Source organism: Lycorma delicatula, chromosome 2 (assembly GCF_047948215.1).
Source record: "Lycorma delicatula isolate Av1 chromosome 2, ASM4794821v1, whole genome shotgun sequence".
In the NCBI taxonomy this organism is placed as follows: Eukaryota; Metazoa; Arthropoda; class Insecta; order Hemiptera; family Fulgoridae; genus Lycorma; species Lycorma delicatula.
The window spans coordinates 20704486-20719602 of record NC_134456.1 but is presented as its reverse complement, the minus strand read 5'-3'; the positions used below and the strand labels follow the sequence as shown (position 1 = coordinate 20719602).

The 15117-nt window shown below is 32.1% G+C and overlaps 1 protein-coding gene and 1 long non-coding RNA gene across 4 annotated transcripts in view; one reads left to right on the top strand and one right to left on the bottom strand.

The window, feature by feature from the left end:
- Positions 1-15117, bottom strand: part of LOC142320538 (uncharacterized) — a 505330-nt gene that overhangs the window by 343935 nt on the left and 146278 nt on the right. The gene's annotated exons all lie outside the window — the stretch shown is intronic.
- The window catches only part of LOC142320539 (uncharacterized), a 216127-nt gene that overhangs the window by 99222 nt on the left and 101788 nt on the right, over positions 1-15117 (top strand). The gene's annotated exons all lie outside the window — the stretch shown is intronic.

The window sequence follows — 15117 nt, the reverse complement described above, 5'->3', positions numbered from 1 at the left end:
TGAAAAAATTTAGATCATAATTAAAATTACCACTAAAATTATACTATATTGATTGTATATTATTCATTTTTAAATTATGCAAAAATTAATTATGTCATAACGTCATGATAAATTCGTGTACAAGTTAGACCGTTAAGGATGATTAAAAAGATTAAATTTTCTCGTGAATTTCAATAACTATAAACAAATAGGTCATTAAAAAAAAGACATAAAGTTGAAAATAATCTGTGTTATAGAATAATTGACATATATCAACTGACCTAACTTTGTAGTTTCATTTGATGACTGACAAAGTACCTTTCCTTGTTGACAAATGTGGATTAGATGTTAGAAGACACGACTTGCCTTGATTAGTATATTGACTATATTGACTGATATTTGTAATATTTTACTAGCGTCTTGTTAGATTTTTTTTTTTTTTAATTATTGGTGAAAATAAAAAAAAATACTGAAAAATGAATGAAAGTTAGTTAAAAATAAAATTTTAAGATTTCTCTTAAAATAATATAAATGTGAAATGCTTCCATAGAACGATGCCAAATGTATATATATATTTTTTTTTTTTTGTAATATTTTCTCTAACAAATTAAAGACTTCATGACGACAGTCCGTCTCGTAAGACTTCGTATTCAGTGGAATAAGTTCTGGCTGTTAAGTCCTCCCACGGCCTTACATGACATCCAGAACAACGTGCTCGAGAAACCTTTTATCCTAAACAAAAGAAGAGACCGAGTTATTCAAAATCGGCTGAGAATTGGACACACAAAACTAACCCATTTGGTTCTCCTCAGCAGAACTGTGAAGCGTGCAATGTAAAATGGTCCGTAAACCATTTACTGATAGATAGCCCAATGTTCGGGTCTTTCGTTAACATTTAAACCTAGGTTCAGATGTGAAGTGTTTACTCGACCAGAAGAAATACACCGAAAGATGGTTTCGGTTTCTCTGTGATAGTGGGATAAAGAACTTAATTTATCGGTGTTGCGTAAGAGATCCCTTACGGAATATTGCGTGCAAAGTAAAAATAAAAGTGACGTTCCAATATTTCTTACCCATTTATTATTCTTGTTCTAGTTTGTGTTTATTGTGTTTGGAGTTTATTGTTTAATTTTCTATAATCATGTAGTTATATTTAAGTTGCTAATGACTATTATCATTGATGCGACTATAAATAAACGATGGAATAAAGAAATACCATTATTTTTGGTTTGTTTTTTACCAATTGCCTTTTATTAATAAATAACTAGTCAATTACTTGTTATAAAATTGTAATTCACACATACAAAACAATTTATCTCAAAAGTATTTGTAAATTTAACATGTTTGAAGATTCTCATAAAACTTTGTATCATTTATATTTAATATTTTCTAAATTTATCCACTTAGTTCATAGGTACAAATAAAAAGTGAACAGTTATACGTAGTAGGTGATCATAATATAGTTGATTTTTTAAATTTAAATTCTTTTTTATCTTTTTTTATTTAATATTTTTTCAAAAATTTAAACTACAACTAGCAGACGTTATAAAAATAAATTTTTAATATTATATAATTTAAGTGGCATATAAGTTTAAAAAAAAATGGATAAATCCCTTTTGGCACGCCGGAAGGTGGAGGTAGATTTCACCGGTGCTAAGTAGGAGATGAAAGCCGGCCTCCGTGGTGCGAGTGGTAGCGTCTCAGCCTTTCATCTGGACGTCCCGGGTTCGAATCCCGGTCAGACATGGCATTTTTCACACACGCTACAAATCATTCATATCAACCTCTGAAGCAATACCTAACGGTAGTCCCGGAGGTTTAACAAGAAAAAAAAATATTCCCACCTTAAAATTAAGAAAAACTTCAAATTTACTAAATACGAAAAAAGTTTCACATGTTTAGTATATAAGTCCCATCTTGCAATTCCAGCAACATTTTGGTCATCCCTTGCCGTAAGAGTTGGTCATATCTAAAATTATTTCAGACAAAAGTCTAAGGTAATATGTAGAGGACTAACGACCACCTTAAACAGATTCGATACCTGTTAAGGTAAGGGAGGTATGACTTTTTTGTCTTCAAAATCGTTTTTTTTCATCCCCTAGGCCAATGGTTGGTGATATCACAAAACTTTACCTACATAAGTTTTAGGCCCTTATCCAAAGAATATTAGGAACTTTAATCGATTCAATAATTTACTTAGTAAGAAAATTATGTAGATATGTTTTTTTAAAAAAGCCCTCCATTTCCACCCCCTTGTTCGATTTTGCCTGTTAACGAACTCGACCGAGATTTTCGGACGAGTTATTTTTGAGGAACAATTTGAAAGTGTTTTGGGGCAAAATTACGGCAGTTATCGTGTCCACAAGAAAGTGAAATTATATATATATATATATATATATATATATATATATATATATATAAATGTATATATAAACTTTAGAACTGACGGTGGTTTTGGGGTCTGGGGGATGTAAAACGTGAAGATATGTCGAAATTTTCCGGAAGTCGAATCATGATACCCATTACAATAGGTAGCTTTCTTATGAAATCTACCCCTAAAACAGATTAAATTTCAATACAGCTTTATTTACGAGATTGATCTAGAAATTAAAAACCGTTTTTGTTTTATAACAATTATAATGTATTTATTTTAATTGTAATGCGCATTATAATCTAAATTTTTTAAGTTATTTTTCCAAAAAGTCATTTCCTAAATTAAAGCATTTTTAAATCGTGGCACTAGTTTTCGTATGCCGTCGTCAAAGTAGTCTGCCGCCAGACCATTAAGCCACTCACGAACAGCTGTTTTGACGTCGTAACTTTCAGTGCAGTTCCCACCAAGAAACTTCTTCAATTTGGTAAACAGGTATAAATCGCTTGTAGCAAGACGTTAACTGTGAAGTGGATAATCAAAAACATCCCATCCGAAACCTTTGAGAAGTTCACAATTTTTTCCCATTACGTGCATTATCATAAAGCAAACACACTCCACAAATCAAAAGAACGCACAGGATATTGATATGCACCGTGAAATTTCATCAAAATTTCAGAATAAGAGTCAACATTAATTGTCTCTCTACGAGGCATAAAATCACACAGTAAGACTCCGTGGCGACCCCAAAAAATTATTTACTTACTACTTACTAGCCAACGCCCGCCCTTGGCTGTTGAGCCATTTGGCGACGCGCTGACCAATAAAGACGGACTTCTGTGAACTCCAAGCACTCATCGGACTGGGTGTGGTCCATGGCTGGATAATCTTTCAGGTGATCAGCGGCCCAAAAAACTGTAGCCATCACTTTACGTTTTGAAAGTGTTTGTTTTGCTTTGATTTGTTAGAAAAATTTGATTTGCTTTGAAGGCGATCAAGAATGATGCCACTGAAGTTACTGACGTTTACTGTGTGGTGTGCAGTGCAATACCCACGTTTCATCGCCGTTGTATGATTCAACATTTCATCACCATCTCTATGGTATCGCTGCAGAAAACAGAGCAGACATGCGTTTTTTGTAATTGTCTGTCAACGTTCTTGAAACGCATCGGGCACAAATTTTAAGATAATTTAGGTGAACAGTAATAATTTCATGAAAAAGAGATTGTGAACATACAGGGAGTTTATCACTAAGTGTGTCTAACGTGAAACGCCGGTTCTTTTTGACATGTCTGTCGATCTGCTCTTTCAGTTATTCAATAATGAGAGTAGGGCTCGTCATGAACAGATGTTCTCCCTTCTGTAAATAAACGACACCATTTCCTTGCGTTTCTTTCATTCATTACATTGTCACCGTATATAACAGTAATTCGACGGTGAATCTCCGCCAGACGAACACTTTGCGCATTCAAAAAACATATGACCGATCATACCTCAGAATCGGCGGGATAGTCAATCTTTGATTCAATATAAGCACACGCAGTATTCATTATAAACTCCGTTTCGTGTCGCAGTACAGCTACGAAATCTCGTACAGCGCTATTAGAACAGCTAGCCTTAACCCACTGTTTTGAGTGAAGCTGCGTACGCGCATGCGATACGCAAACATTCTTACTTTCTGGACGACCATACTATTTAATTGCCATTGCTAATATATGTCTATTTTTGCATCGTTCTAAACCGCACTTTAATTAATTTGAAAATTATCCTTCATCCGAATTTTTTTAATTCATTATTTCTAGTGTTTTCTGAGCGTTCGTTTTGGTGATTCAGAATAATTGTTTTACGTAACAACCAACCTAATTATACGTAAGCTTTGGTTGTTTACAACAAACTTATAGGGTAATTTTTCAGATTTTAAGGTAAAACTTTGCTCAGATTCTTACAGCCGAAGCTGCTGACTCATTACGACAGGCTAGATTAATTGACTGCTGGCGTTGGTCGCATGCATTATGAAGTATTATATTAGGAGAGAAGAATGAAATTGCTCTTGAAGCGTTACAAGTAATTTGGAAGCAGCATTTTGTTTGAATGCGTAATGAATAACTTCCAAAAGATTTATCGAAATAATATAATGATTATCATAGCTTATTACTATTGGGATAACGATAAATAGACAGATAAAATACAAATTTTAGCTGAGTTTTTTTTTTATTAGTTATAATTAGTAAACCATTCATTATTTTTTGTATTTTATTAAAAAATTTAATTTCTCTAGATTTGAGTTTATTTTGAATAATCTATTATCCTACGGAAAGATATATTTTCATTACATTTAATTAAGGAAATAAATCATTAAAATACATATGATTATAAAAAATAGTTATAAAATAAAATTAGAAATAAACATAAAAGTTTTACACCAGATAACTAGTAAATTTATTGATTTAGTAAAGTTATTGAACAAGAAATTTCATCGAATAGCCAAGAACTCGGTAGGTGGCTGTATAGTGAGTATTATAAATAAGAAAAAAAATCTAATCAGTTATGTCAACAAAATTTTGCTTCGGCTGATGTTTTTAATGTTCTTTATTGGCTTTGAAATTTTGTGGAGCATTCAGGCGGTGAAGCTTGTTATAGTAGAACGAGAAATGAAATTAAGTACTAACAACTGACACCCTAAATTCTCTCTTTCTGTAGACGCCTCAAGCACTTGAAGAAACGGTCGGAAAAATAGAAAAAGATATTAAGTGCGGGATGAAGGAAAAGAAACGCTCCTCATATAAACGTTTCTACCACTTTTTATCACACAAATAAACAGACATGGTGAGAATTATTAACAAAATAAGCTACTGTCTAAGTGCGTTATCTTTTTTTTTTCTTAAATCCGTAATGCGTTTGGACGATTGTAAATAGATATGTAAACAATAATAATAATAATAATAACGGAACTAATCCTGGATTATGTAAATTGCACTGTTAAAAGGGATTAGTAAAATATTTTTTGTTATCCTTCATAATTAGTAGATAGTTACTAATGAATTCATTAACTAATATTAGAGGATGTCAGCAGTTTTAAAACTTTGTTGGTGTTCCCCTTTAAAAAAAAAGTATTTATAAAAAAAATTGAAAGAATTTTATTCTTCATCTATTATTAATAAGATTTTACTTTAAATAAGCTGAATTCAAGATATATATATAGAAAAAATTGAATTCGGTAACGTTGTGGCAATCTTTTACTAAAATCGCATTGAAAGTCGTTGGCCAATTCTCTCTCAACGATTCAATTAACTCCGCGGTTTAAACAAGGCAATCAAACTCGTCGACCAATCTTATTTCGCAAAGAATTGATTTAGAGAACAATGCCGGAAAGTTTTATTAAAATCTCAGCAGCTGTTTATCGTTGTGTACACTCACGCGGGCGCGCGCGCGCGCACACACACACACACACAAAACGATTTACACGTATATCTTTATGCTTAAAAACAGTCTTTTCTTTAATTTTCTAACAAAAGATTTGCTGCCAATTCAAAATGTTTTATATAAAACTAAAGATTATAAGTTTCGTCACAAATAAAAACAATTAAATGATTCATAAAATATTGTTTTCCTGCGTTAATTACTCGTGAAATCTTTCATTAAAATTAGCACAACTACTAATGTCAAATTGTTAAAAACTATTACGAAGAAACCGGTTTAATATGGACTTTTTTTGTAATTATGATTGAAAAAATTATTTTTCCTTTAATCACTGTTACATTGATCAATTCCATTTCATCTCATCCTCTGAAGCTATTATCTAACGGTGGTCCAGGAAGAAAAAAAAAATTGAATAAAAATTATCTTATTGCTTTATTTAAAAAAATATTATCGTTGACCTAATTGAACTACCTGGAAATAAAAATTGGCAAATTTTAAAGTTAGCTAGGAATTTTTTTTTAGGAATTAAAAAAAAATCTGCCTTACGTACCTAAGGTTTATACCTTTAGTATTAATCTACATCTAACTAATGTATAGACAATTCGTGTGGTATTTTATTAATGAGTAGGTACAGGCAAGTAAGTAACAAAACTAATGATTTAGTAGAACTAAAACCCGAGGTAATTAATTAGGAAATAAATTACTCTTGATCCAAGTTACTAATATCACACAAATCAATAGGAAAGGTTTTATGAGTGATATCGCAAATTAGTAGGAACCAACGAAAAGTTAGATTGAACAATTGATCATATCGTCGTGTAACACAGTTTGAAACCGTTCCGTTCAGCAAAGCGAGTTTATGTAACAACGGAGGGGGTGGAGTAGCAGTTACGCAGTCCAGTAGAGGTTCGTAACAGGAAACAGAAATTGGCCACGGAGGAGTCCGGAGGTCGTTAAGAGCATACAATCGTCACGATAATGTCCCGAATTCATCTACTAATGCTTGTTCACTTGAAATGTTCCCGTATAAGCTATCCATCTATCTATATAGATTTATCCAAACATACATTCATAGTATTGTACCATAAACCGTCCTAGATATTCCGTTACTTCAACAGGCTAAATAATGCAATATGTTATCCATCTAAACATGGAAACTTGGTGATAAATTTATTATGCCTAGTGATTCTTAAATGCCTAATTATTAAAATTTATAAAATACATATTGCCATATAATAGTTATATTACGAGTATATTATTATAATAATATAGTAAGTAAATACAATAATTATTATCAATAAGTTTTTTATTTCTACGTTATTGATTACACCAACGTTATTTTCATTCAGCATCTATAAAATCATTGTTATAAAATTACTCGTTGTAATTAATTAATTTTTAAACATATTAGTAATTATTATTGTGATAAAGTAAAAAAGTAATAATATAATTTTTTCCAAGCGGTAGATCCTTAATAGTTTTGTAGTAACAAGACATACTTCAGGTGTGTATATATATATAGAGCCAACGTCTGTGGTGGAGTTGTAGTGTATCTTCCTTTCATTAGGTTCGGATCCCAGTTAATACATTTTACACGCTACAAAATTCATTTTTTCACATTAATTGTGGGGAAGAGGAAGGCGACTTTTGGTCAGGTGATTTTAGAGTAATTAACTCAGCGTCAAATAATGGGCAGGCAGGAGTAGGTTTCGTGATGAACAAGAAGATAGGGAGGAGAGTGGAGTATTTCAAAACGCATAGCGATAGAATCATTGTAATAAGGATAAAATCAAAACCTAAACCGACAACGATTGTTAACGTTTATATGCCTACAAGCGCCCATGATGATGATGAGGTAGAGTGTGTATACGAAGAGATTGATGAAGCAATTAAACACGTAAAGGGAGATGAAAATTTAATAATAGTTGGAGATTGGAATGCAAGCATTGGAAAAGGCAAGGAAGGAAATATAGTGGGTGAATATGGGCTGGGCAAAAGGAATGAAAGAGGGGACCGACTTATAGAATTTTGCACGAAGTATAATTTAGTAATTGCCAACACCCAATTTAAAAATCATAATAGAAGAATATACACTTGGAAAAAGCCAGGCGATACTGGAAGGTATCAGATAGATTATATCATGGTTAAGCAAAGATTTAGAAATCAACTCGTTGACTGCAAAACTTACCCTGGAGCAGACATTGATAGCGACCATAATTTGGTGATAATGAAATGTAGATTGGGGTTTAAAAACCTGAAGAAAAGTTGTCAGATGAATCGGTGGAATTTAGAGAAGCTTGAGGAAGAGGAGGTAAAGAAGATTTTTGAGGAGGACATCGCAAGAGGTCTGAGTAAAAAAGATATGGTAGAAAATGTAGAAGAAGAATGGGAGAATGTTAAAAAGGAAATTCTTAAATCAGCTGAAGCAAACTTAGGCGGAATAAAGAGAACTGGTAGAAAACCTTGGGTTTCAGACGATATATTGCAGCTGATGGATGAACGTAGAAAATATAAGAATGCTAATGATGAAGAAAGTAAAAGGAACTATCGGCAATTAAGAAATGCTATAAATAGGAAATGCAAACTGGCGAAAGAAGAGTGGATTAAAGAAAAGTGTTCAGAAGTGGAAAGAGAAATGAACATTGGTAAAATTGACGGAGCATACAGGAAAGTTAAGGAAAATTTTGGGGTACATAAATTAAAATCTAATAATGTGTTAAACAAAGATGGTACACCAATATATAATACGAAAGGTAAAGTCGATAGATGGGTGGAATATATTGAAGAGTTATACGGAGGAAATGAATTAGAAAATGGTGTTATAGAGGAAGAAGAGGAAGTTGAGGAGGATGAAATGGGAGAAACAATACTGAGATCTGAATTTAAGAGAGCATTAAAAGATTTAAATGGCAGAAAGGCTCCTGGAATAGACGGAATACCTGTAGAATTACTGCGCAGTGCAGGTGAGGAAGCGATTGATAGATTATACAAACTGGTGTGTAATATTTATGAAAAAGGGGAATTTCCGTCAGACTTCAAAAAAAGTGTTATAGTTATGATACCAAAGAAAGCAGGGGCAGATAAATGTGAAGAATACAGAACAATTAGTTTAACTAGTCATGCATCAAAAATCTTAACTAGAATTTTATACAGAAGAATTGAGAGGAGAGTGGAAGAAGTGTTAGGAGAAGACCAATTTGGTTTCAGGAAAAGTATAGGGACAAGGGAAGCAATTTTAGGCCTCAGATTAATAGTAGAAGGAAGATTAAAGAAAAACAAACCAACATACTTGGCGTTTATAGACCTAGAAAAGGCTTTCGATAACGTAGATTGGAATAAAATGTTCAGCATTTTAAAAAAATTAGGGTTCAAATACAGAGATAGAAGAACAATTGCTAACATGTACAGTAACCAAACAGCAACAATAACAATTGAAGAACATAAGAAAGAAGCCCTAATAAGAAAGGGAGTCCGACGAGGATGTTCCCTATCTCCGTTACTTTTTAATCTTTACATGGAACTAGCAGTTAATGATATTAAAGAACAATTTAGATTCGGAGTAACAGTACAAGGTGAAAAGATAAAGATGCTACGATTTGCTGATGATATAGTAATTCTAGCCGAGAGTAAAAAGGATTTAGAAGAAACAATGAATGGCATAGATGAAGTCCTACGCAAGAACTATCGCATGAAAATAAACAAGAACAAAACAAAAGTAATGAAATGTAGTAGAAATAACAAAGATGGACCACTGAATGTGAAAATAGGAGGAGAAAAGATTATGGAGGTAGAAGAATTTTGTTATTTGGGAAGTAAAATTACTAAAGATGGACGAAGCAGGAGCGATATAAAATGCCGAATAGCACAAGCTAAACGAGCCTTCAGTAAGAAATATAATTTGTTTACATCAAAAATGAATTTAAATGTCAGGAAAAGATTTTTGAAAGTGCATGTTTGGAGTGTCGCTTTATATGGAAGTGAAACTTGGACAATCGGAGTATCTGAGAAGAAAAGATTAGAAGCTTTTGAAATGTGGTGCTATAGGAGAATGTTAAAAATCAGATGGGTGGATAAAGTGACAAATGAAGAGGTATTGCGGCAAATAGATGAAGAAAGAAGCATTTGGAAGAATATAGTTAAAAGAAGAGACAGACTTATAGGCCACATACTAAGGCATCCTGGAATAGTCGCTTTAATATTGGAAGGACAGGTAGAAGGGAAAAATTGTGTAGGCAGGCCACGTTTGGAGTATGTAAAACAAATTGTTGGGGATGTAGGATGTAGAGGGTATACTGAAATGAAACGACTAGCACTAGATAGGGAATCTTGGAGAGCTGCATCAAACCAGTCAAATGACTGAAGACAAAAAAAAAAAACATTAATTGTGATAAATTGAGTGATTAGCTTTTAGTTACTACAATAAATAAATGATTATGGAATAAAACTCGGTTTCAATGGTGAATTTCATGCCAGATTTTCAAATTTCACTACCAAACGGTCTACATTTGTGGAGCTAGAACATAAGATTTTAAGTGTTGAAGGCTTAGAGATGTTCCATGTTCCACAATACGAGCAGATTTGGTGGAGAATTAGAACCAGGTTAAAAAATAAACTACTTGTTACGGAGACATTAACAAACAGCCTTTAAATGTCGACCACGAAGATTTCTGTTTAACTTGAAAAATATTGAAAAAGTTTTCGAAAAATTCTAAAATGTTTAAATTTTAAGTGTTGTCGTTCAAGATTACTTCATGCACTTTAAAAAGATGAATTTGACAGAAAAATTAAATTTTGTGAGGAATTTATCATAGGGGAAAACTTTCGCTAGAAAAAAAAGGGTAATTCAGTAATTAGACGCTGTCTTGAATACATAAGGTTAAAAGATGATAATTTTAACACACTCTGACGAGTTTTAAATGTGTAAAATAAAAGATTTCTTTTTCATTTAATTTGTATTATTACTTGTTGCCATTGATAATTACGAGCATTAATTCGCTATTATCCCACCAATATGTGTATATGTATGCGTGAACGCGTGCATGCTCACGCACACACGCTATTGTGATTTTGGTTTTTCTCCTCGTATTATTTTTTCGGATTGATGTTTATTACGTCATTATTTTTTGAAATATTTCATACCCTTGCACATCAATTACATAAATATAATATATTTTTTAGCAGTAATAATCCATCTATTTATTTATCGTTACAAAACAAACAAAAATCCTGTAACATTAAAATAGTTGATCAAAATAAAATTGTTTTGTTTAACTTTTTTAGGAACCATTTTCTTATTGTAACTGCGAAAACTGACTTTTAGACCAATCAATGTATTATATATATATATATATATCGTATATATGGTGTTATATACTAGCCGGCCTGTCTAGCCAGAACCTGAACCCCCGGAACTCAGGTCAGCTCCAGCGAGCCGGAGTCAACTCAGGAACTCCTCGTGGCCTCCCGGAGCCTACCCATAGCTGCAGATCTCGCTTCGCTCGCCATTCCCAATTTTCCTGGGGGACCGCCGTCCTGTACCTCCGCAGAGCTTGCTTAGGTCACCATTCCCATCTATCCAGTGGGCTCCACCCACTGGACTGCCGCACTGAAGGTTATCCTCATGGTTGTGAGAATAATACTGATAAATAATAATAGTAGTATTCTGGTTTTATAGAAACCTCAAACAGAAACTAAATTACAAAAGATAGCATATATTGTAACTAAAAGAACTAATAGAATACTATTGTAACTAAAGTACACACACACACACACACACGTTTGACGACGAAAAATTCATATCTTATTTCTTTATCATGGTGACAGACATATAATAAGGAAGAAATTTCTAATTTCTGAATACCATTTCTGATGGTATTCCAAAGGCATAAAAGCAAAAATCAGCAATCATATAGAAAAAAATCAAATATGCCCATCTTAAAACAGATTTTTTTTTTTATTAACTATCATTATTATTATTGCTACAGATACTGCCTGGAGTACATCTCACCATTTAGTCTCACACTCAGTCCCCACGGGAAGCGCATTACTTTTAAAGATAATTTTTTTTAAATTTCTTTAATATTATTTTATTTAACATAAATTTAATTCTATTGTGTTTTTAATATTATTCATTCGATTGATTTGAATCATTCAATTCAAACCCAGCTCACACAGTGATAGAGACTCACAATTCACAGTTCATTAATTCAATTCATTAAAGTTTGTGCTTCAACCGCCAAATATCCACTACTAGATTATATATATATATATATATATATACATACATATATGTGTACGTATTTTAGACATTTTTCGAGTTGAACTATATCTAAAAATCTTCTCAGTTATGCTAAATAATATGGGTAAAGATTTGGTTGCGATTGATCGAGTAGCATTTTTGTTTATCCCGATCAAACAGAAACCCTCTTCCTCTTATGTAATAGTACAGATATAAACATATATATACATATACACACAAAAAAACACAAAACACTCACATTTTTTTACATTGATAAATTTTAGCAAAATATTTAATTACAATATTTGTTTGAAATCCTTAATACTGAAAAAGAAGGAAAAATAAATGGTTTTATTGTTTACTGTATAGTATGTGTTACATTTATTTGTTTACACTAAGTTCTAGTAAGATAATTTTTCTTATTAGATAAAATACTACTACTTTATTAAACGAATATTAAGTTAAAATTATCTAGATAGTCTTAGCAGGGTATTTAACTGGAATAGATGTTAAGTGGAAAGCACCGATAGAATAAAAGGAGGTTTATTCACTGCAATACGTTATGTGAGTATAAACTGGAGGATAAAGGACGACGAAAGGGTGTAAAACCCGTACAGAACCCCGCTACCGAGCGCTAAGCTTGCAGTGGTTGTGCGTACTCCTCCGAACTCCCAGCCCAGTATCGGATAAACCGATTATGAGGTAGCTGTTTACTTCCTTTTGTCAAAACGTACCATAGTATTGTTAAGCCTTATATAGGAGAAACGCCTTCTTGAATGGTGAATACTCTATTTGGTTTATACAATTTGGCCCGAATGAAAACTGATAATAAGTTTTTGGTTGATTTAATAAAAATACTATTCCATTATAGAATAAATTTATTCACTATTCACATTTTGAAAAGAGATTTATTATTTAATTTTTTAAAAGTAGCTATTGATAGGCATTCTACACAAATAATAAATAAATAAATGATAGGCTCCATTATTATTTAATTTAAAACATCTTTCTTATGAATGATAGTTTATTCATTCATTTAATCCATTAAATTAATTCCTCGTTGATACCCTGTCATCAGGATAGGCTTATTATAAAATCTATAGAAAGAGATGAATTGAATACGTTTACGTATAATTTGTAATCAAAATCTACGCTAATTACTTTCTATGAAGGGCCATTAATTATATTCTACCGCGAAATTAGAAGTCTTAATTCATAACCATTCAAGTAAGAAAATTATTTTACAACAAATAAAAAAACCTGGTCATGACATTAGAATTCACAGTAATGATAAAATGAATTTCTAACATGAGATTACTCCTTAAAAAATTGGTTTGCTAGTAATGAAATTAATTATCAGAATACATCATAGTATTTAAAATGGAATTGAAGTGAAATAAAAAAATAACGGTAAAAATTATAAAACAAATTAAATAAACAATCCTGAGCTATTTTCTTCAAATAACCAAAAACACGTTGTTTTTTCGAATTTACCCGCCTAGGGTACGTTAGATTAACTTATTTCTGTGTGACTTGTTCTTTCATCTTTTTCAAACATACTTTATTACGTGGCTTTCCTTTTTTCTTCTGATATCTTGGATCCCCTTTTGGCTGAAACGTTTTTCTTGAAATCCGATTTCTTCGCTTTTCAATGTCGTTCTTTCTTTTGTCTGTCAGTAATGTTTTCGTGAATTTTTAGTTCTTACATTTTTCGTAGTTTTTTAACCACTTTTTTGGGATTTTTCTGTTCATGCAGAATTTGAAAATCTGTTTAATCAGTCTATTTTGGTTCATGCATTTGATGCGGCAGTTGAATCTAATTCTTGTTTTTATTATCGTATCGGAAAGGTTTTCGAATTTCCTGTATATTTTTTCTTGTTTGGTACCAGTTTTGAAAATCAAATTTTAGTCAGATTTTCTAAATCCTATGCTCTCCCAAAACAATAAAATTGTTGGAAATAACATTAAATTAAGATGCAAAAAAGATTTGTGTAAAAATAAACAATGGTGTAAATTATATAATTTAATTAATGTTTGTTTTTATTTTATTTATAAAAACATTAATAAACGTCATTTAATTTATTTCTATATTAGTAATATTTACCAAAAGATAAAAAAATATGGTTTCAAATATGTTTTACGTAATTTAATTAAAAAATCAAAACTATTACACTTTTCTTCTTTTCTAACAATTATGGTTTAAAAAATGCGCATCCATCAATGACGGAACATTAACGTGACCCTATAAGTCGGTCATGACTTGACAAGCGCCACCCAGTTTACTCTGATTGCGAAACTGAAGTCACCGGAATATCTTTAAGTGTGATAATCGCAACCGCAGGCAATACCAAACTTGACGATAGCAGCATCAGTTGGAAGCATCACATTGGAAGGTACAGGAAATCCTCCTTATTATTCACCGTTTTATCGTGGATAGAGGAACATTTAGGACCCTTCACTCACTAATATTTCCATTTGCCAATCACTGGTTCAGCCGGCACTAATTTTTCAGTCCGTTGGATCAATTCTTACCGCTACAAATAAAACGTAACACTAAACATTGACAACGACGGATTATTGTCGAGATCAAGCCTGAGGAAGCAGAGTCACCATTGCCTCCACAAGTTCAAACGTTAATTGACTGATTCGTGAGTGTATTAAATTGCTACACTTTACTTGGTACTAACAGCCAACTGTGGTAGTGTAGAATGGTCATTCTTGTCACACGGTCGACAGTCAGTTATATAGCCATGCTACCCTAATTTCTCTCCTTCACGAATTGGTCTGACATTTTGACGTTCAATTAAAATCTCAACAATTACGATCAAAAAGCTCCAGTTAGGACAGAGATATATTTAAAAAAATATACTTCATTTAGTACCGAGGAAGCTTCAAAATCAACGAAGCTAAACTGACTAAAATTACGTTTACTTAAGAGTAATGACTTATAAGTAATCTAGGAAATCGAGATAGTAATATCGGTTCCGCTTAGGCAATGTAGTTTTTGTTTTTTCTGAAGTATCTTAATTGCCACATTTAGAATTGCCTTTTGGATTTATTTTTTAATATAAACTTAAGAAAATTTTATTGTAAAGGTATTTTTTTTAAC